This window comes from Macrotis lagotis, chromosome X, assembly GCF_037893015.1.
Source record: "Macrotis lagotis isolate mMagLag1 chromosome X, bilby.v1.9.chrom.fasta, whole genome shotgun sequence".
Taxonomy (NCBI): Eukaryota; Metazoa; Chordata; class Mammalia; order Peramelemorphia; family Peramelidae; genus Macrotis; species Macrotis lagotis.
Window position 1 is genome coordinate 272,209,841 of NC_133666.1, and position 23,583 is coordinate 272,233,423.

General features: G+C 34.9%; 1 long non-coding RNA gene across 2 annotated transcripts in view; it reads left to right on the plus strand.

Moving 5' to 3' along the window:
• LOC141501037 (uncharacterized) overlaps positions 1 to 23,583 on the plus strand; it is a 228,120-nt gene that overhangs the window by 20,268 nt on the left and 184,269 nt on the right. For both annotated transcript variants that reach the window (XR_012472116.1, XR_012472115.1), the window contains exon 3: positions 9,978 to 10,063. This is a non-coding gene — a long non-coding RNA (uncharacterized LOC141501037). The remainder of the gene's footprint in view (positions 1 to 9,977; positions 10,064 to 23,583) is intronic.

Below are 23,583 nucleotides of genomic sequence, written 5' to 3' on the forward strand. Positions count from 1 at the left end.
AGGGATGAGCAATGGAAAAGAGTTCAAAGGATTAGGAAAACTTGAATCAGTAGGGTAAATTATCAGATATTACCAATCCAAATGGCTTAGCTTTGAGTCACCAATGACAATCTTTTCCCAGGAAATATGAGAGATAAGTCAATGACCTCAGAGTTAGAAAGAAAGAGTAATTAGTGCCAGGAAAAAATTATGAATGTTACTAGTAGATATTATAGATCATAAAACTCCAGATCTTTTTCATAAAGATGACTGAAGAGCAAAACTTCCTACTTCTGCTTATGAAGTAGAATTTTTAAACCAAATATAATATTTTGACTTATTCCTATGCATTTTAGAGATTATCTGTCTCATGTAGTATTCTATCTGTTGTCTCCAATTTTGCATATCATCTATACTTTTATCCAAATAATTGATAATATTGCTCAATTTATCAAGGCTAGGAACAGATTTCTGAGATGTTCCTCTCATTCTGCTCAGTATGGTCCTCCCTTCAAATTTATGATGAGGCATTATTGACTGCTTTTTGAATGTGGTCATTCAATCAGTTTTTTTTTTATTGAGAGAATGCTCATACTTTTAATAATATAAAAGTTCAGAATATAGGAGGGTTGTGGAGGAGTATGACAAGTTCTGGTTTTGAAATGTTGAAGTTAGTGATGTCTATGAAACATCTAATTTGAGATGCCTAAAAGACAGTTGGTGACTATAGTTTATGAGAGAGATATTCTTTTTTTTTAACATTCTCATTTTGTAGAAATTGTTTTTACATTAATAAAATATTCTTGTTTAAGAGTAAATAAAATACCCCCTCTCCCCATAAATATAGACTTGTTTGAGCGATAAAGTAAAGGTGAGAGAAAAAAAAATTAAAATTACAAAGCATAATAGTAATAATTGTAGGTATGGTCAGGTGGTGCAATGGACGGAACACCAGCCCTGGAACCACGAGCCCCCGAGCCCACATCTGGCCCCATAGGCCCAACAATCACCCAGCTGTGTGACATGCAAGCCGCCCGAACCCCAGTGCCCTGCAAAAACCAAGAAAAAGGAAAAAAAAGACCCAAAATAAAATAAAATAATAATAATAGTAGGGGTGACTGGGTGGTGGACAAAGCATTGGCCCTTGAGTCAGGAGCATCTGGGTCCAAATCCGGTCTCAGACAACCAACAATCACCCTGCTATGCTGCCCCAGGCAGGCCATCCAGCCCCATTTGCCCTGCACCCCCCCAAAATAATAACAATAATAATAAAAATGTGCTTCAGTCTTTGTTCCAACACCAACAACTCTGTTGCTGGTGGATCACAATCTTTATGGTAAGTCCATCGCAAAAGTTACTTCCATATTTTTCCACCGTTGTCATTGCTGATCGCAACTCCCTCCTTTCATATTTCTCCACTACCATGTACTATATTTTCTCTCTCCTTTCACTGACTCTGCTGTAGCGTAGTTGAGTGGCATAGCAGACAGATCCCTGGTCCTGGGGCCAAGAGGCCCTGAGCCCCTACACCGCCCCTTAGGCCCAGCATCCACCTGGCTCTATGGTCCCGGACAGGCCATCCAATCTCAGCCCCTTGCAAGAAGTAAAAAAGAAAATGTGTTATATCTTACCACTCCCCCCGCCCATGGTCCATCCTCTCCTCTGTCACTCACATCCCCCCTTCCCCCTGTCCTGTCCCCTTCTCTCCTCCTTACTCCAGATGTCTATATCCCATTGAGCATATATGCTGTTTCCTCTTCTAGGCACCTTTGATGAGAGCAAAGATTCCCTCATTCCCCCCTTGCCTCCCCCTTCCATATCATTGCAATATATCATTGTAATAAAGAAAAATCTTATTATATAAAATCTCTTGGCCTATTCCCCCTCTCCTTTTTCTTTCTCCCATTACATTTCTCTTTTTTTCTATTGACTCCATTTTTACACCTCATTTTATCCTCAAATTCAGTTTTCTCTTGTGCTTCAACTATAAAAGCTCCCTCTACCTGCTCTATTAACTGAGAAGGTTAATATGAGTATTATCAGTGTCATTTTTCTATGCAGGAATACATGCAGTTCATCATCATTAAGTCCCTCATATTTTCTCCCTCTCCTCCACTCTCTATGCTTCACCTGAGTCCTGTATCTGAATATCTAACCTTCTGTTCAGCTCTGGCCATTCGAACAGGAACATTTGAAATTCCCCTGGTTCATTGAAAGCCCATCTTTTTCCCTGGAAGGGGACATTCAGCCTTGCTGGGTAGTTCATTCTTGGCTGCATTCTAAGCTCTTTTGCCTTCCAGTATATTATATTCCAAGCCCTATGATCTTCCAATGTAGTTGCTGCTAAGTCCTGTGTGATCCTGACTGCAGCTCCACGATATTTGAATTGTGTCCTTCTGGCTGCTTGTAATTTTTTCTCTTTGACTTGGGAGTTCTGGAACTTGGCTATGATATTCCTAGGGGTTGGTTTTTTTGGATCTCTTTCTCAGGGGGACCTGTGGATTCTCTCCATTTCTATTTTGCCCTCTGCTTCTAGAATATCAGGGCAATTTTCCTGTAGTAATTCTTTGAAAATGATGTCAAGGCTCTTTTCCTGATCATGACTTTCAGGTATTCCAATAATTTTAAAATTATCTTTCCTAAGTCTGTTTTCCATATCAGTTTTTTATCAATGAGATATTTCACATTTTCTTCTAATTTTTCATTTTTTTGGTTTTGAAGTATTGATTCCTGATTTCTGGTAACTTCCTCAATCTCCCTAAATTCTATTCTTTGTCTGAAGGATTTGTTCTCCTCAGAGAGTTTCCTTATCTCTTTTTCCATCTGGCCAATTTTGCTTTTTAAAGCATTCTTCTCCTCAATAACTTTTTGAACTGTTTTATCCATTTGACCTAAGCTGGTTTTTAGCATGCTATTTTCTTCAGTGTTTTTTTGGATTTCCTTGACTAAGCTGCTGACTTCATTTTCATGTTTTTCCTGCATCTCTCTCCTTTCTTTTCCCAGTTTTTCTTCTAACTCCCTCATTTTCAAAGTCTTTTTTGAGCTCTGTCATAGCCTGATCCCAATTTCTGTTTTTCTTGGAGTCTTTAGATGCAGGAGCTTCTGCTTCCTCATCTTCCGACTGGGTATATTGCTCCTTCTTGGCATCATAGATAATGTATTTCTCAATGGTGTTCCTCTTTTTTCTCTGCTTGCTCAATTTCCCATCCTAAGCCTGTTTTGAGGGTGCTTCCTGAGCTTTTGGGACACTCCCAAAAGGTTCTCAGTGTGTGAGGTTCTGTCCTCCCCCCTGGCCTGTGAATGACCATATATGCCCCCCTTTTCCAAGGGGCTGGGGTGGAGGGGGTCCTGCTGTTCTATGGGGGGGCCCAGACTGCGATCAGGATCTGAATGTGGTCAGAGCCCCAGAGTCCTGTTCCAGGGGCAGAGGACAAAGCTCTGCAGTCTCTCTCTCTTCACTGCCCTCCCTAGGTTCAATGGGCTCATGCCCTGGGGGCTCCTGCTTACTGGCTTTGCCTGCTTCTGTTTCCTGGATCTGGGCTGCTGAAAGACCAAGTTGCTTGCTGTGTGCCCTGATGGCTGGGCTCCACATGCTCGCCCTGGCAGAGGGCTGCCTGCTGTTCCCCCCACTTTGTGCCCAGTGCTCTCTGGTGTGTAGCTCAGGAGACTCCCCTGCTGCTGTGAGTTGTGGCTCCCAGCACCCTGGAGCTGCCTCCTGGAGGCTGAAGTTCTTTCGCTCTGGCGGGCCACCCCTCCAGTGGGCTGCCCCTCCGACCCCGGGGAGCAGAGCCTTTCTGCTCTTTTCCAGGTTACCTTGAGTAGGAGAACTGCCTCTCTGGGTCCCTTTGTGTGGTTCTGTCTCTCGAAAGTTTAGTTAGAGTCCTTAGCTTATGAGTTTTATGAGAGAGCGCCTAAGACTCGATCCTTTCTTGTCCATCTTGGCTCCACCCCCCCCAGAGAGCTCATTTAATCAGTTTTGCAAGAAAAAGAATTTCCTATAGTACAAATCTGATTACGTTATTCTTTGAGTCAGTAAACCCACTCTAATAGTTCCTTATTAACTCTAGGACAGAATATAATCTCCTAAACTTTTCTGTCAAGTTCTTTGCTAAAAAGTAGGCAGGCTACAGCTATAGCATTCCCCTCCTCCACTAGAGTTGTAACTGTCACAATAGTGAAGTTGGTTAGGTTTGATAAAACTGTGATGGCTCTTAGTAATCACTTCTTTCTTTTCCATTCTATTACAAGACGTAAAATGTACACAAATGGATATATGTTACACAACCAAAGCAGGTACAAGGTTACCTTTTATGGTTAAGAAACTAGGAAAATATCTCTTGCAGATCATAGCATTTGAGGTTGTTCTTATAAAAAAAAGCAAAAACAACAGGGATTGTACAAAATGATGTCCAGATATGAATGGAGAGCTTTCAAAATGTGGAACAGTAAGTAGAAAACATGAATGCAGGAAGTGGAGTGAGGAATAGTATGTATCAATGTGCCTGAATGGTAAGTGTGTAACAAGGAGTAAAAATTTAAGAAGACTCAAAGTCAAAAAAAAAATAACCAAACAGTGTTCCATTTTAACTGTCAAACAAAGAATTTTATATTTAACAATAGAGATAAAAGTGCCATTGAGGTTTATTTAATAGGAAGATGGCATGCTCAGAACTATGCTTTAGGAAAATTTCCTTGGCAACTAAGATGAATATCTTGGAGTGAGAAATTATTGGGAATGGCTTAGAGGACTGTGCTGTCCATGCTAATTTTAAGGAAGCAAAGACTTAGGTTAGATTTTTGGGGAAAGAAGAGTTCTGTTTTGGATTTGAATATGAATTGCTCACAACACACTTCCTTTGAAATGTCTGATAAGCAAAAGGTGATGATAAGGAGGAAGATTAAAACTGAAGAACTGAAGAGATAGATCTGTGATTAATCAATATGGAAAAATAAATTCATGGGTGATCATGAGATTCCTGCATAGTATATTAGGAAAAATGAACAGAGTATAAAATTATGCCTTGAGAAGCAACTACAGTCATTGGGTGTAATGTAGAAGTGGTCAGAGAAAAAATGAGAATCAAGAGAGAGCAATGTAAGAACAATGCAGAGGGCATAAAGGACCTGGAGGAAAAAGCTAAAAGATTGGTTATACGCTGTTGCTGAAAAAACAAATGAGAACTTAGAAAAAGGCATTAAATTTGGTTATTATGAAGTCATTGGCAACTTTAGAGAGATCAGTTTCAGTTGAATAGTGAAGTCAGAGGCCAGGCTGGAGATTATAGAGGGTGTAGAAGAGTATAAAAAAGATATTAAGTGCAAATACCACATACAAATTACTTTTTCAAGGAGTTTAAATAAAATCTATAATAATAGCTATTAGAAATGTTAGCATCAAATGAGAAACCTTAAAAGAATGGGAACAAAAATTAGCAGCTAAGAAGAAGCCAGTAGCTAACAAATTACAAATTTAGGGACACAAGTACTTATTGAGTATCTACTATATGACAGAAATTGTACTAAATGGCATGGATAAAAAGAAAAGAAAAAAATTTACTCTTAATCAATTATGTACAAAGAAGATATCTGTAGAATAAATTGGTGGGAACTCTCTATCATTAAGGAAGATCAGGAAAGACTTCTCATAGAAGATGAGATTTTAGCAGAAATTCAGATGAACCAGGGAAACTATGAGATAGAGTTCTTGACAAAGGAATAGCTAGTGAAAGTATCTTAAGTGTGTTGATGGAATGCTTTATTCAAACAATAGTCAGTGTTCTGGATCACAGAATACTGGAAATGGAGTGAAGACTTGAAAGGGTATGACAACAACAGATTAAAGAAGTCTTCACAAAGCATACACAGTATTTTAAATCTGATCCTAACAGGCAACTGCTTCAGCTTATTGAATGGGGGGAGGGTGTTTGATGACTTGATCAGTGCTGTGCTTGAGTGAGGGATAGCAAAAAGCAGGCTATTTCAAAGGTTTATAAGCAAGGGAGGATGAAACCAAGAAGGTTAAGTAAAGATAGGAACTTACCTGAGCTCTCCTAAATTCCCCTCTAATAAAATTTAAAATAAGGTCTTAAAAACAAATTCTAGAGCAACAGAACAAACAAAAGAATGAGGTGCAACAAATTTCCTCAAACAAGACAACTTAGAAAGTCAACAGGAAAGGCCTGTTTTACTGGGGTGAGAGTGGAACACAGTTCAATGCAACAGCATTCACACAAATCAGTGAGGCCCTGATCCCCAAAGCAAAAAAACAAAAAAAAACAAAAAAAAAAAACAACAACAAGATCCCACCACATATATAAGCATAGGCTTTGAAGTGACTGAATTTTTCATGAGCAATTTTTGGAGTTCACAGTTTATAGATAGTAAGGGGCCTGAATAGAAAAGATTGCATAGGTTACTTTGCTGCCACTAAGTGGAGGACTCTACTTCATTGCCCATATGAGGATGCAGGTCATAAGCCAATGTGACAGCCCTAAGGATGACTAGTCCACTTGAAGATGTGACCTGCAGGGGATTGGTGATCCTGGTTTTGGAAAAAAAGAGTCAATAGCTTGATGCAAGAACTCAAAAAATGGAAAAAAAATATATATCAAAATTAATTGAAGAAAAAGACAAACTCCATTTTAGAATTGGACTGATGGAAAAGGAAATATAAAACCTCACTGAAGAAAACTTTTTAAAAAGATTAGAATTAGAAAAGAGCTAGCTAATGAATTCATGAGACATCAAGAAACAATGAAACAAAATCAAAAGAATGAAAACTTAGAAGAAAATGTGAAATATCTCATTCAAAAAACAAGTGATTTAGAAAATACATCCAGGAGAAGTAATTCAAGAATTATTGGACTAACTAAAAGCCAAGATCAGAAAAACAGCCTAGATATCATGTTTCAAGAAATTATGAAGGAAAATAAAAGGAGATTACATAGATTACTCTGGTATCCTAGAACCAGAGGGTAAGATAGAAATTGGAAAAAAAAATCTACCAATTATCTCCAGGAGACCCCAAAATGAAAACTACCAGAACCATTAGAGTCATATTCCAGGGTTCTCTGGTCAATAAGAAAATATTTCAAGTAGTCAAAAAGAAACAATTCAGGTATCAGGAAATAATTTCTACATTAAATGATTGGAGGGCGTGGAGTAAGATATTTCAGAAGACAAAGGAGCTAGGATCCCAGTGGAATCAAGATGGCAGTGTGAAGGCCTTTTCTGGATGCCTGATTCCAAGAAACTCCAAAGACCTTAAATTTTGATTCTAACTAAATTTTTTGGAGAAAGAGAGAACCCACAGAAAGACCCAGTGAGACAATTCTTCACAAGTTAATTTGGAAGATTCATGAGAAGGCTCTGATCCACTGAGATTAGAGGGGGCAACAGCAAATCCAGGATTCTGATGTTCAGGAGCAAATGATCTCCAGCTTTCCAGGACTCCTGGGTCCCTGGGGGTGCCTGGGCTCATGGCAGCAGAAACGGTATTCAGACCTTCCAACCCAGGGATCAGCAAGTACAAGTAGGAAGATCAGTGGGTAAACTTTGCTAGAGTGAGCATGAAGCCCAGGCCAATACAACCCCACCTCAGGAAAAGGAAGCAGGCCTGTCAAGTTCCCCAGCAGGGAACTGCCTGGCAGCTCCTCCCAAAGGGCATAGATTTTGTAGGATGTAAGGGAGGTAAGAGAGTAGAGGGGAGAATGGTGAGTTCCCTCTGCTATCCCTGAAACAGAACTCTGGTACTGGTTCCAATTTGGGACTCCCCCTCCCCCCTTTCATGTAGAACAGGGACTCTCCTCACAGCTCCAGGGCAGAGGGGAGTGAGTGTGCTCATCCACAGACCAGAGTACAGGCCAAGTCAGAGTCTCTCATAATACCTTGAAGGAATTGAGGTCAGTGAGGGGGGTCCCAAGAAAATGCATCAGCTTGGGAACCATCTTGAAACCAGGGCATAGGCTGGGAAATGAGTATACAAAAAAAAAAAGGACCTGACCATGGATAATTAGGTTAACCCAATGGAAGATCAAAACACACACTCAGAAGATGACAAAGTCCAAATTTCTGTATCCAAAGCCTCAAATAAAAATGGAAATTGGTCTCAAGCTATGGAAGAGCTCAAAAAGATCTTGAAAATCAAGTAAGGGAGGTAGAGGAAAAATTGGGAAGAGAAATGACAATGAAGAACAATCATGATAACCAAGTCAGCAGCTTGGACAAGGAGACACAAAAAATTACCAAAGAAAATAACATGTATAAAACCAGCTTGGGTTAAATGGAAAAAGCAGTCTACAAAGTTAATGAGGAGAGACTGTCTTAAAAAAAAACAGAATTGGCCAAATAGAAAAGAAGATAAGAAAATTCTCTGAAGAAAACTACTCCTTCAAATGTAGAATGGAGCTAAGGGAAGCTGATGACTTTGTGAGAAATCAATAAGCAATAAAACAAAAGCAAAAAATTGAAAAACTAGAAGAAAACATGAAATATTTCATTGGGGAAAAAAAACTGACCTGGAAAACAGATCCAGAAAAGACAATTTAAAAATTGTTGGACTATCTGAAAGTTATGACCAGGAAAAAAGCCTTTACTTCATTTTTAACAAATTTAAACAATGACCAGGAAAATTGTCCTGCTATCTTAGAAGCAGAGGATAAAAATAGAAATTGAGGGAATCCACCAATCTCCATTTGAAAGAGATACCCAAAAATAACTCCCATGAATATTATAGCATGTATGCTAGGTTATGCTTAAAAATCTATCTTACCCTAGGGAATTGGGAGAGGAGGAGTGGGGTGATTGATAGAAGAGTAGACTGGGTGAAGCAGTAGTAAGAAGGAAAATATTGGTGAAGAAGGACAGGGTAAAATGTAAGGGGAGGAAGAGAGAGAAAACAAAAAAGAGAGACAGACAGATACACATATACAAAGACAGAGTCAGTGAGAAATAGACAAAGACATAGAGAGACAAAAAGACACAGAGACAGACAAAGACAGATAGAAGTAGAGTCAAAGTCTGATAGTCTGAGAGACAGAGTCAAAATAAGAGAAAGACAAAGATGGGAGAAAAGGATAATGGGGAATACTAATGGGAGTTATGAACCATAACCTTGAATATGAATTAAATATACTCACCCATAAAACAGAAACAGCAGAATGGATTAAAACTCATAACATATTATTTTTTTCAAGAAATACATGAGAAAGGTACAAACTCAGAGTTAAAATAAGAGATTGAAGGAGAATCTAAATTTAGTTAGAAAGAATAAGAAAGAAAATTAACTCTTTCTAAAAGACATAGACAATAAAATAATAGCAAAACTAAATATATATGCAGTAAACTATTTATCCAAATTTTTAAATGTGTTAAAGAAGAAAATGAAAGCAAAACTATAGTAATGAGAAACCTCAAGCTATATTAGAATTAGATAAATTTAATTAAATATCATTAAATATAAGCAAGAAAAAAATTTAGGAGATGAACAGAATTTTAGAAAAGTAAGATATTATAGACATTTGAAGAAAATTGAATGGTAATAGAAAGAAATTTTTTTTTCTCAGCTATACATGGCACTTTCCAAAAGTAAACATATTCTCAGGATCAAATTCAGATAGGCAGACATATTAGATTTATCTTTTTTCAGAACATAATACAATTAAAAGTATATTCAATAAAGGACTGTGGAAATAGATTAAAAATTATTTGAAACTAAAAATCCATTTCTTAAGAATGATTGGGTTAAAGAACAAATCTTAACAAAAATCTATAATTTCATTAAATGGAATGAGAACAATGAGACAACATGCCAAAATTCATGGGATGTTGCCAAAATAGTACTTAGGGGAATTAAAATGGAACTGCTTCAGTCTCCTAGCTTGGTGCTGGTATATTGCCCAAGGTTCACAGTTATAAAACAATGAGGAAAACACAATGACTCTGTAGACCTTCAGTTTCATAGTCAGTCTAATTCTTTTTTATTTCACATTTTCCTTCAGGACTTACCAAATACTGTACTAGCTCTGGCAATATGTGCTTCAATCTCATTAGCAGTGTGTACATACCTGGAAAGAATGTTGCCAAGGTAAGTAAACTTATTTATAGTACTCAAAAATTCTCTATTTGACTACTATTGATAGTTCCACATATGAATGGTATCATGCTGACTGGTGGAGAACTTGTGCTTATCTGGTGTTAATTTTTAGTCCAAAGAGTACAAGCAACAGATAATCAATTCATATTTTGATGCATCTTAGCTTCATTCATTCAGGATGCATTCAATGCATAGTCATATTTAAGCAAAAAAGCACGCACCATTTCCCCCTCCACTTTAGTCTTTCCTTGTAGCCTTTACAAGTTAAATAATTTCCCATCAATGCAGTAACTGACCTGAATGTCATATTGATTCTCATTGAAGACATCTAATAAGATTGCTGAACAAGTCATGCATTTTTTAAAAACAAAACATAGCCTTGCTTCATCTCTTTGGTGACTGCAAAAGGATGAAAGTATTGTCCATTATCCAGAATTCAGGCAAGCATACCATGATGAAATTGATACATAATGCTTTCTTTTTTTTAGTTTTTTTTCCCCAAGGAAATGGGGTTAAGTGACTTGCCCAAGGCCACACAGCTAGGTAATTATTAAATATCTGAGACTGAATTTGAACTCAGGTACTCCTGACTCCAGGGCCAGTGCTCTATTCACTGCACCACCTAGCTGCCCCTATATAATACTTTCAACCAAGTATTGACAAGATAAGGTAACAGACACTGGATCTTGAACTAAACTGCCAAACATTTAAACTCCACTGCATAGAGTGCAACTCTCTTTGATGGACTAGAAATATTGTTCAAAAGCAAAATGTATGTTTCCCAAAAAGAAAATTTTATGGAGAACTCACATAAGGCAAGCACCAATGTCGTGGTCAGAAGAAGCAATATAAGGACACTCTCATTGTCTCCCTTAAAGAACTTCCGAATTGATTTTATAACAGGGGAGATACTGGCAAAAGGATGACTATACGTCAGACCCCTATTGAAGAAAGAATTGTACTCTATGAAAAATCAGAATTGAATTAGCTTATAAGAAATATGAGTTGTGTAAATTTAGAGACTCCAGCTCAAATATTAATATGGATTATTTGTTTGCAACCTTGTCATGTGATCAGTTTCAGTCAGAAGCACTGCTACTTAGCTCTTTCATGGTAATGTCATTTTTTTCCTCTTTAAGAGCAAAGGGCAACAATCAAACAACATAGGAGAAAATTTATATCACTAATACTTACATTAATATAGTAGAGAAAGGAGAGTCAATGAATTGTGTAAGCAAATAAACAAAAACTTGGAAAAAGAACAAATTAAAAAATTCCAATTGTACATCAAATTGAAAATCCTGAAAATTAAAAAAAAAGTTAAAGTAAAAATCCACTAAACTAATAAATAAAATTAGGAAGTGTTTTTAAGAAAAATCTTTGTTGCTGGTGAATTCACACTTTTTAATTTTTTTTGATACTAGTTATTTGGTTTTCTCCTTTTTCATAAAAATCAAATTAATGAAATGATTTATCTACTCTATTGCTATTATTCATATAATTAGCTCCTAGTTTTATGGCAGAAACTGAAAATTAATTGAGAAGGTAAATGAGGGTAAAAACATAGAATGTAAAAGCTGACTGCAACACTTACTAGCAAATATAAGAGGAAAATATGGAAGCAGGGTCAGATTTTATATTCTTGGACTTAAAGATCACTAAAGATATTGACTACAGGCATGAAATTAGATGGCCTTTGATCCTTGGAAGGAAAACTATGGCAAACCTGGATAGCATTTTAAAGAACAGAGATATCATATTGCTCACAAAGATCCATAAAATCTAAGTCATATTTTTTCCTATAGCAATATATGGATATGAAAATTAGCCTGCAAAGAAAGCTGAGCACTGCAGAATTGACACTTTCAAATTCTGGTGTCAGAAAAGACTTTTTTATAGCTCCTTGGATAGCAGGGAGGTCAGATAAGTCAAGAGTTAAGAGAAATTAATTCAACCTTTTCACTGCAAGCTCTAACATTGACCCTAAAGCTTAAATGCTTTGACCACAAAATTAGAAGTTGAAACTCATTAGAAAAATCTGATGTTGAGAAAGACAGAAGCAAAAGGAAAAGGCAACAAATAGGATAAGATGGATAGTTTCAGTGAAACCACAAACAGAACTTGAATAGACTTGAGAAATAATGAAGGATAGAAGGTCCTGTTGTGCTTTGGTCCATGGGATCACAAAAAGTCAGACATGACTGAACAAGTGAACAACATATTTTGACCAATTTTATCCCAACAAATCTAAAAAGCTAAATAAAATGGATGAATGTGTTCAAAAATATAAATAGAACATATTAATAGAAAAAATTTAACAAGTCATAAAAGAGTTCTATAAGATCAGATAAATTCACAAGTGAATTACAAAATATTTAAAGAACAGTAACTTTCAATATTATATCATCTATTTGAAAAAATAAGCAAAGAAGGAAGACTTGCAAATTCTTTTTTTTGACACAGATATGATGTCGATACCTAAACCAGGAAAAGTGAAAATGAGAAAACAAAGCTTTTGACCAATTTCCCTAAATAATATTGATACAAAATTTTAAATAAAATATTAGCAAAGAGATTACTGCAATGTATTGCAAGAATAATATGCTATGACCATGTGGGATTTACACCAGGAATACAGGAATGGTTCAAAATACTAGCAGCATAACTGACCATGCCAATAACCAAACAGCATAAATCATATGAATATCTCAATAGAAGCAGAGAAAACTTTTGACAATATAACACTCAATCATAGACACTGTAAGAATAGATTGATATTTCCTTCAAATGAAAAGCAATATCTATTTAAAATCATCAACAGGAATTATCTAATGGGGACAATAAGTTAGAAGCCTCCCTATACAATCAGAGGTAGAAAAAGGATGCTCATTATCACCACTATTCAATGTTGTAATAGAAATGCTAGGGCAATAAGAGAAGAAAAAGAAAAGGAAGAAAATAGAATAGAAATTAGAATTCGAGGAAAGAAAAATATCACTCTATATGGTGGAATACTTAGAAAATCAATGAAAAAAATTGTTTGAAAAAATTAGTAAATTCTACAAAGTTGTAATATATAAACTAAACCCACAAAAATTATCACTCTTTCTGTAGAGTACCAACAAAATCCAGTAGGATGAGATAGAAAGACAAAAGCCATTTCAAATAACTGTAGACAGCATAATTCACTTGGAAGCCTATCAAGCAACTATAAAGTTGTTATTTATAAAAATGAAATTACAAAACACTTTTTGCACAAATAAAGTCAGATCTAAACAATTGGAAAAATATGAATTGTTTATTAGTAGGCTGAGTCACTATTAGAAAAATGACAATTCTATATAAATTAATATACTTATCCAGAGCCATATCAATCAAATATTTTAAAGAGTTGAAAAAATAAGAACACAATTAATTTGGAAGAAGAAAAGATCAAGGATATCAAGTGAATTATTAGAAAAAATTTGGAGGGCATGTAGCACCTAGTAGTACCAGATCTCATACTATATTACAAGGCAGTATTTATCAAAACAATGTGGTACTTACTAAGACTTAAGTTGTGGATCAGTGGAATAAATTAGGCACAGTAATGAATGACTATAAAAATCCAACTTTTGAGAAGAATTCACTATTTCATAAAAACTCTTAATATGATCAAAGAATATAAAGAAGCAGTTTTCAGATGCAAAAATCAAAGCTATCTAAAGTCTTATGAAAAATTTCTCTAATTCACTATTTATTAGAGAAATACAAATTAAAACAATTCTTAAGTACTACCTTGTACATAAAAGATTGGCTAATATGATAGAAAATAATGTATATTGAAGGGAATGTGGGAAAATTGTGACACTAACCCACTTGTGGTAGAATGAGGAACTGATACAAATATTCTGGAGATCAATTTGGATCTGTGCATACCCTTTGACCTAGCAATGATACTACCAGACCTATATCCTAAAGAGATCATAAAGAAAAAAAAGGAAAAGGACCTATTAGTGAAAAGATATTTGCAGAAACTCTTTTTGTCCTGGCAAAGAATTCGAAATTATGGGGATAATCATTAATTGGGGAATGACTGAACAAGTTAGGGAATATGATTGCAATGAATATTATGAAACTTTAAGAAAGGGTAGTCAAAAAAACTGGATATTTGAAAAAAACTGGAAAGACATTTAACCTGAATTGATGGAAAATGAATTGAGAAAATCATGGAAAACATTGTACTTAGTAACAGCAAAATTTCATGATTTTCAAATGTGAATGACTATGCTATATTCAACAATTCAAGAAAATTTCAACAGACCATTGATGAAAAATACTATTCACCTCCAGAAAAATAACTGATGGAGTCTGAATGAAGATTGAAGCATACTATCTCTTTCATTATTTTTTCATGTTTTTTTGCTTGTGTTTTTCCCACAATATGATTAGTATGAAAATGTTTTGCCTGATTGCAAGTGTATAATTATTCAAATTGCTTACCTTCTCATGAAGGGAGAGGAAAGAGGGAAAACTTGGAATTAATTTTTTTAAATAATGTTTCTACATACAATTGAGAAAAAATAAAATATTTTAAATATTTGGTCTAGTTGTGAGGGAATGGGAACTTTCATTTCTGTCACAGTGATGTCAGAAAAGAGAGGATATATGAAAGATCTAATGAAAATAATATCCCCTTTACTTGTCAATAGATTGAATGAGATGTGTGAGAAAGTATGGAGCTGAGAATAACAACTGTGCTTAAAGCCTAGGTTCCTGAGAGAATGGCTATGCCCTTGATAGTTATAAATAAAAATAGGAAGAGAGAAAGTATTGGGGAAAAGACAGAAAAAATATTAAACTTTGTACTTGAGTTTAAAATATCTATGTGGAGGTAGATTTTAGATAGTTGGAAAGGGGAGATTGGAGGTCGGGAGATAAGTTAAGGGTAAATAAGTAAATGAAAATACAACCAGTAAGCTAAGGGCAGAGGTTGTCTTTTGCTTCTTTTCAAAACCCCAGCATTTAGCATACTGCCTAATAAGTGCCATAGTAAGCATTTAATGAATATTTATTGAAGTGTTGAATTGAATTAGACCAAGCACATGGGAGCTCATAAGTTAAGTTGTATAAGGGCAGAAGAGATTGCAGGATAGACCTTGGGGTCAAGATCTGGAAGGAAACTGGGAAGACACAGACAGAACTCTTTAAGAAGAGATTAAAGATTAAAGAGATAATATGGGCCAAACAATGAGAATACTCTTTTGAAGATGGAATAGCATGAACTTAATGGTGATTGTGGAGGAGCTGGTCTTGACCAGAAGGGCCACCTCTTCTTCAGTTTAGAGTGAAGGAGAAGAATATCAGGGATGTATGGGATGAAAAGGGAAGAAGGGAGACCATTCAATAAATAGACTCAGTTTTTGCTTTGATACAATAGCTTAGTTAGGCAGATGAGAGGTTAATAGGGTCGATGGAGGAGGTGATATAAGTAATCTGAGGAGACATAAAAAAGTTAGGGGAAGCTACTGTGAACAAACATTTGAGCAAGTAAGTAGGAACAGAGAGATTTCTTTCCTGTAGTGAGGGCTTAATTGGAATTATATAACATAAATTTGTGGTCTTAATAAGCAGGACCCATGACTTCCTCATACTTTATTTAGCAGCAAATTAATAGGCTTAAAAGATGCAGATAATGGGAGCAATCCATGATTGAGAATCAGGCAACTCTTGACCAACAATTAAAAAAAAGTGAACAAATGATTTGACAGTATTAAGCACGTTCTAAGTGTACTTCCCTGTGCTGTGTGGCAAGGATTATGAATCTTTCAGACTGGCAAAGGCTATGTGTTTTCTTCTCAGAATTTTGTTTTTTTAATAAATACAATAAAATACATAGATTACAAAACAAATCTGAGTTTAGTAAAAATATATACATATACACACAGAGTATACATATTCATATATATGCATATATGGACACATCAGTATATATGAGTATGTATATAATTATGCATATATGTGTATATATATATATATATATATATATATATATATGTATGTACTTGTATATATCATGATTAATTATAGCCACCCTGAGGGAAGGTAGGAGGAAAAAAAGAAAAATAAACAGTGCACAGCAGAGAATAGAAGAAAACTTAAAAGGAAGCAAAGAAAAGATGAACAATTTTGAACACAATGCTCAATATTTATTATATAGGTTTTCTTGAAATCAGAATTTATTGTTTTATATTATGAATCCTCTCATATTGAGCACATCAGGTTTTTTTATTTTGTAAAATAAAAAATTAAAAAAGGTTAAAAGAACTTTATGTATTTCTTTCTATTCAAATTCACAATCCAGCCCTCTTCCCACCCCCATCCAACCCTCCGCCATGAAATCTATACATGGGAATTTAGGGATCAAAGTGGGGGGAGAGTGAATGCATTCCTTGCTCTTCAGAAACTCAGAGACAACATGTACATGTATAACTATATATGAAATAGCTATGAAATGATTTGTTGAGGGGGAAATATGCCAACAGGAGGGGGAGATGAGGAAAGACTTTAAGTAAAAGGTGATCATAAACTAAGCCTTAAAGGAAGTCAGTGATTCTGTGTGTGCTTAATGCATAATCAGGTTTGATGAAGGCAGGAGTACATAAGTATTTGGCACTCTGCCATCTCAGTTCCTCTCTCTCTCTCTCTCTCTCTCTCTCTCTCTCTCTCTCTCTCTCTCTCTCCTTCCCCCAAAGAATTCTAGAAGTGAAGAGCAGAGAAATATAGAAATTGCATTGATAACCCAGTCAAGCTTTCCTCTTTGACAATATCAGGAGAAAAACTGAAGAGGAGATAAATATCTTGAAAAGATAGATGCAGCAGCATAATGCTAAACACATTTTTGGTAGTTTGCAAATTTTGTAAGAAGTGTTCTATTGAAAGTGAATGTTAAGGGGCAGCTAGGTGGCACAGTGGATAGAGCATTGGCCTTGGAGTCAGGAGTACCTGAGTTCAAATCTGACTTCAGACACTTAATAACTACCTAGCTGTGTGGCCTTGCGCAAGCCACTTAACCCCATTGCCTTGAAAAAATCTAAAAAAAAAGTGTATGTTATATTCCTCCTGCCCTCATTTCATGGGTGGTGATTTTTGTTGTGAAATATTGTGTTTAACAATCAATTAATTGACCAGCAAGAATTTATTAAGCACTTTTATGTTCCAGACATCTTATTAATCCTGAATATACAAAAACAAAAAAAAGAAATAGCTCTTACTTTCAAGGAATCTATGGAAACTGGTAGATTTGTAGGATGGTGAACTGTGTTCTTTTTCCTCCTTTTTTATTACAAAGGATGACTCACTGTAAGGGACAGGGGAGGGATGTGTGTGGAAATGAAGATATAAATGCAAAATATATCAACACATTTTAAAAGGAAAGACAATGACAGATTTTTCAAAATAGAAAGTGAATAGTATTTAACAAAACACATTTGTGAGAGAAAAAGTTAAAAATTGAATGTCTATGTATTGGACTCCTTGGATCACAAATGTTAATGAGGATCTTTACAATTACTATACACAAGAATAGACTACAAATAAATACAGAGGATGCTTCATGGGGCTATGGGCCCATGAGGCTATGAAAAATCTAGCATCTCAATAACATTTCAAGTCCTGGAATTGATATTCAGTATCCCAAGAAACAATATAAATAGAATAATCTTATAAAAATGGTTCTTTGACTTCTAAATCCTCTCCCATCATGGGTAGTAAACTGAAAAATCCCTGTTCGTTACAATTGTCAATCCTAATATAAAACACAAAATGAATCATAAATGAACTCTTAGGGTTCTACATTATTTAAAAGATGAGAAGTTTAATTTGATTAAAGCAGGCAATAGACTATCAGTGTTTGAGCAATCCATGTTCCTGAAATAAAAGGTCGATGCTAAGGAATACTGAGGAAGTATTCCTAGTTTAATTATTCAATTGAGGTAGTTTATTTTTTAGATAGAAAATGGATTCATGACCTAAAAAGAACAAAAATGAGTGAAAATATAGAAAAAATGCAGGACAATGAGTGTTATTTTTATATTTTCAGTTCTATTTTCAAGGGGAGTACTGCTGAGCTAAACTCAGCAAGTATCAGATTTCACCAACAGCGCCCGACAATAGATTGCGGCTAAGCCTGACAAGACCCCTGGGAGAGACTACTGCCCTCTGCCACCATATGGCCTAGAGGACGTTTCATACCTGTTACAATATCCTGGAGGTGAGACTCAGGATGAAATCTATGGAGGATTCATTTTTAACCTCATGAGGCTAATGATATTTGAAGGACAGATTTTGATGTCTTTTGCTGTAAACAAGGGCATTATTGTATATAGATCATATACACATAAATTTCAATGTATAATAATGGTATTTCTATATTAAGAATATAAACATATAAAAGAATTACTGTGTCTTCTTGCCAGTTTATAAAATCATGACCAACCAAAACATGGTCAACATTTCAGGGACAATGTAAGGGTAACTCAATTTTGATGTTCCTAATATATTTTAATTTTTTTCCTAGGCAGAAATACTATAAAGTTTGAATTTGCTGGTTCAGATTAAAATGGATATTCTGGCTTTTTGTATGTTAAAAATACCTGCTATTGTCTTACCCAATATGACTAAATGCTTTGTTGTTTAATTTCATTGTTCAACTCAGGTAAATACTCTTTCTACAAAATAGAACTACTATATGTTTCTAGTTTATTTTTTCTCCTTCCAATATTTAGGGTCTGTACTTTATTATAATTACATGTCAGGCATCTAATAAAAAGAAAGTTATGGAGAGCATAATATTCTATATAATCAATTTAATTTAATTGATTAAACACTTTTTTCATCATTTAATAGATTTCTGCCCTAAGAGAAGCAGCATGGCTTATTAAATAAAGTCATTCCTAGTATTAGAAAGACTTGGGGGGGCGTGGCTAGGTGGCACAGTGGATAGAGCACCAGCCCTGGAGTCAGGAGTACCTGAGTTCAAATCCGGGCCTCAGACACTTAATAATTACCTAGCTGTGTGGCCTCGGGCAAGCCACTTAACCCCATTTGCCTTGCAAAAAAAAAAAGACTTGGGTTCAAGTACAATATCTAATACATAGTGTCTGTGTAATACTGGGCAAATTACTTAACCTTTCAATGCTCTAGAATGTAGACAAATGTCGGCAGAGATGTGCTAGTCCATTTTGATTAAAGATGTTTTCTTTTCTTTTTCCTGCCCTATCCCTATCTCCATGTTAAGCATAATGACCTATGTTACTTTCTGGCATTACAAAAATTTTTTTTAAAAATTGCCCAATTTCTGAGGCAAACAACATATGGTAAAAGCTCTTAAATGTGTTTGTGGTCTCATTGCTAAGAGTACTCCTTCCATTGGTACAGGATATCACATATACTCCTGGAGATGGACTATGGAAATGCCTTTGGGTTATATAAACCTATTCTAGAAGAATACAAGTTTGGATATTAAAAAAATCCATGAATATCCTTAGTAACACACCATGTCAGCTTTCTGAGTACCAGTCTGGCTACCTATTGAAAGGCTTATTAAAATGGTCCAGACAATCAAACCATCCATAAAAATAATTTATAAAAAAACCTACAATATATCTGATCTTATGGAAAAAGTAAAATAAGTAAAAAAAAGGACATCATGGAGCTTATATTCTAATTAGAATGGACACCTATAAATTTATAAAATGGACTCCTATAAATAAATTTATAGAAATAAGTAAAATTCACACAAAATAGATGTAAGGAAAACTTTGTATAACAGAACCCTCTAGCAATCTGTTAAAGGCTGTATATCCTTCCTTAGAATAATATTTTTAAATGTATATAATATACAGGATAACAAAGGATAATAATTTTATTGGAATATGCCTATCAAGATACTGAAAACAATGTAACAAATAAATGAAACTCCTTAGAATACTATTCTAAGCATTTGGGGAGGTGAAGCACCAGTGAGTTTTGAACCAGGTAGTGATGTAGCCAGGTTACTTAATTGGGGAGAAAAGATTTTTTTACTCCTATGTGAAGATGTATTGTAAAAGAAAGAGACTGGTAGCAGAGAGACAAGATAGTAGGTCATTATAATCATTCTTAAAAGAAATGACAAGCTCCTGATCTAGGGTGATAGCAATGGGAAGGAGAGATGTGCATCCAGAAATGGGAAAACTGGAGAAAATGCTGTTCAATGACATACTGAATGAAATGGGAGGAGAAAAGACTTAGAGGAGACATAGTAGCTATCTTCAAGTATTTGAAAGGCTGTATTGTGGAAGAGGGATTCAACTCATTCTGCCTGGTACAAAAGGGAAGACCTGTTAATGATGGATTTCAAAGAAGAAGATCAGTTAGATGTAAGGGAAAACTTTCTAACAATTATAGCAATACAAAGGTGGAAAGGGAAGGTAATAGGCACCAATTCACTGGAGACTTTCAAATAGGAAGTGAATGATCACTTGTTAGGATATTATATAAGGGGTACTTTGTTCGGGTTGCACTAAGACTAGATGGTCCCCCAAGACACCTTTCAATTCATGCTCTGTGGTGGACTCTGGAGACATTGTGGAGGATGTATTTCCAAAATGGGTTGCTGATTAGATTTTAGAAATCAAACAAAGGGAGGAAAAAGTTGAGTGATTCTTAGGTTTCAAGCCTTGTTGCCTGGGAGAATTTTAGGGCCATCAACAGACATAGAAAAGCTAGGAAGAAGTTAAAGTTTTGGAGGGAAGATGATAGGTTTAGTCTAAGATGCTTTGACTTCTGAGGTGTCAGTGAGCCACTAGATAGCGATGGTAGAGATGTAAATTGTGTAGAAATGAAATTTGTGACCAGAGCTAAAGAAAATTAATGGAATTTAAGATACAGATTTGGGGGTTATTTGCATCAAGGTAACAATTGAATCATTGTGAATTGATTCATACTCTGGTGTCCAAACTTGTGGTCTAGCATTCTTTCCAAAGCAAGAGTCACCTCATTATTTTTGGTCAAATTTGCCAACTCTATATTTTGGAGATTTTAGAATAAAACTTTTATAGGATAATCATAATATAGGTATATATATATATACATATATATATATATTGGATAAATGTACATACAAACAAATGAAAACATTATGTAATATATATATATATATATATGCATGAACACAGAGCAGGTTGTATATACAGAATTTCCATCTCTGTATACATATATACATATATGTTTACATATATATTTACAATAGATAGAGTTAGGAGATAGTTGATGGAAATAAGTGGATAATAATATGATAGAATATATGCTTTTCAAGGACTGAGTACATATGAAAATATGAAAATTATGATCTGCCCTTTGTGAAAACAATTTAAATAAAACTGGAAAAATTAAGATTTAAACAAATTCAAAGTTTCTTTAATGAAAAAATATTTTAATACCTTGTTTGCAGAAAAATGTCTTTTTTGGTAATCATTGGGTTTTATGGATATTTTTAATCAAGCTACTCTTGATATACTACAATAAAATACGTTTTCAGAAACTTCCTAATAGCAAATAATTCCACTGAATTAAATGCCTTTAGGCAAATTTAGAAGAAATTTACTAACTGGTATCAGTTTTCTACTTTTAATGACTGGTCATCTGGGAGCAGTAATTTTAGAAAGTGGTTTATTAAAAATTAAACATAGAACAATTTTGTGTAAGAAGTAAATTTATACTTAGAAGGAAATTTATAATGATTAATTGGTTCAGTACAACAAGCAAACTTTCACAATTTTATCTTAATAACTTAGCAGTCATAGCAAAATGATTTTGTTAGTAAAATACCGAATTCATAGGCAAGGCAGCAGACAGAAAGAATAATTGTATGGAAGGTCCACATTTATCTCTAAAGCCCTGCTATAACTTCACTCCTCAGAAAGAAGTCACAAACAGGTTCATTTGGTACCAAATTAAAATGAGGTGGCACAGCAGGGTAATTCTGAAGCTTCACTGTCTTGTTCATTTATCTGTGCCATTTTCTCTAAACCATTTCTTAGTCATCTGCCATGCATACAACTGCTATGTATAAAATATTAATTACAGCATAAGTCTTGTTTGGTTGTGAATCACAGAGAACTGGACAGGTTTAGTGAGTTAAAGGCTGAAAAGAAAATATTTAGAGATGACTTATCCTTCTCCGTTTCCAGCTGGTAAAGTCAATGGACTGCTCCCTACAATATTTCTCACATACCCCAGGAAAGAAATTGTGGTCAGTTCCTAACCCTTCTTCTTGGCCTAAAACTTTTAAAAAGACTATTTCAGGGTCTTCAGGGGCCAAATCAATTGTCTAATCAAGTGGGGAAAAAATCTGCCCTCTAAGGAAGAAAAGGTGATTTTTCTCCTGAGATTTTATAAACTGATTAAGTCAGGGCATTACTAATCCTTCCTCTTGCTCTTCAGTTGTTACACTGACAAGAAAGATTAGAATGAAAAGATAAGGGTTATATCATGAGAGTGCCATAAACAGCCAATGAAGGGGTGGCTAAGGTTCAGAAAATTTTCCTTTACAAATTTAATGTAAACTTTGTCTCCTGGAATAGAGATCTATGTCACAGTTTTAAAGTAGCTGAAGAAAAGAGGCAAGTCAAGGGGATCTTTCTACTACCAAGTAAGATTCCATACCAGGTACTCTGGCCAAATTTCACTTTTCCATGCTAGGAACCAGGCACTAGAATAAGCTAGAGTATTTAGGTACAAAATATTCTTTATGCACTCCCTACTGAGAAAAATATACTTGAAAGTATTGACTTGAATACACAATAATGGGCACATATCATTATCTCTATTTTAGTATTTCCTGTATTTAGGCTATTGTTATCCACATATCTGTTGTTCAATTACATGTTCCAAGAAATTCATGAAAAATTATTTTTAATTGTTATATTACAGAATTTTAATCAGAATTGTACAGAAATATTGCTTTTGCTTCTACTTCTTCTGCTGCTGCTCCAAATCCCATTGCTTCTGTTAATGTTATTTATTCTACAACTATTACTAAGACTAGGGTTATTATGACTAATACTATTCCCTTATCTGCTCTTATTATTAGAGCTATTAAAACAATCACCATTGTTACTATACATCCTCTTTCATTTACTATAAGTCCTATATTCCATAGAGTGAATTCTAATAAGCAAGAACCATTTCTTTTAGATTTACCCACTATAATTTTCATTTGCAGGTTAAAGAAGAACCTGGATTTTAGCCATTAAAATTATAATATTGAGTTATGACAATTTAAATTATTATATGTTATTATATATGTTATCCTTCAAATTTTCCTGTTAGTCAGTCAACAGTCAATAGTCAACAAAAATTTATTAAGTATCTGCTTTGTATCAGCTTGCTGTGTATATCAGTGGAGAGAGTGCTGAGCCTGCAGTCAGAAAGATCTAAATTCAAATTTGACTTTAGACACTTTATCAACTGTATGATTCTGGGGAAGT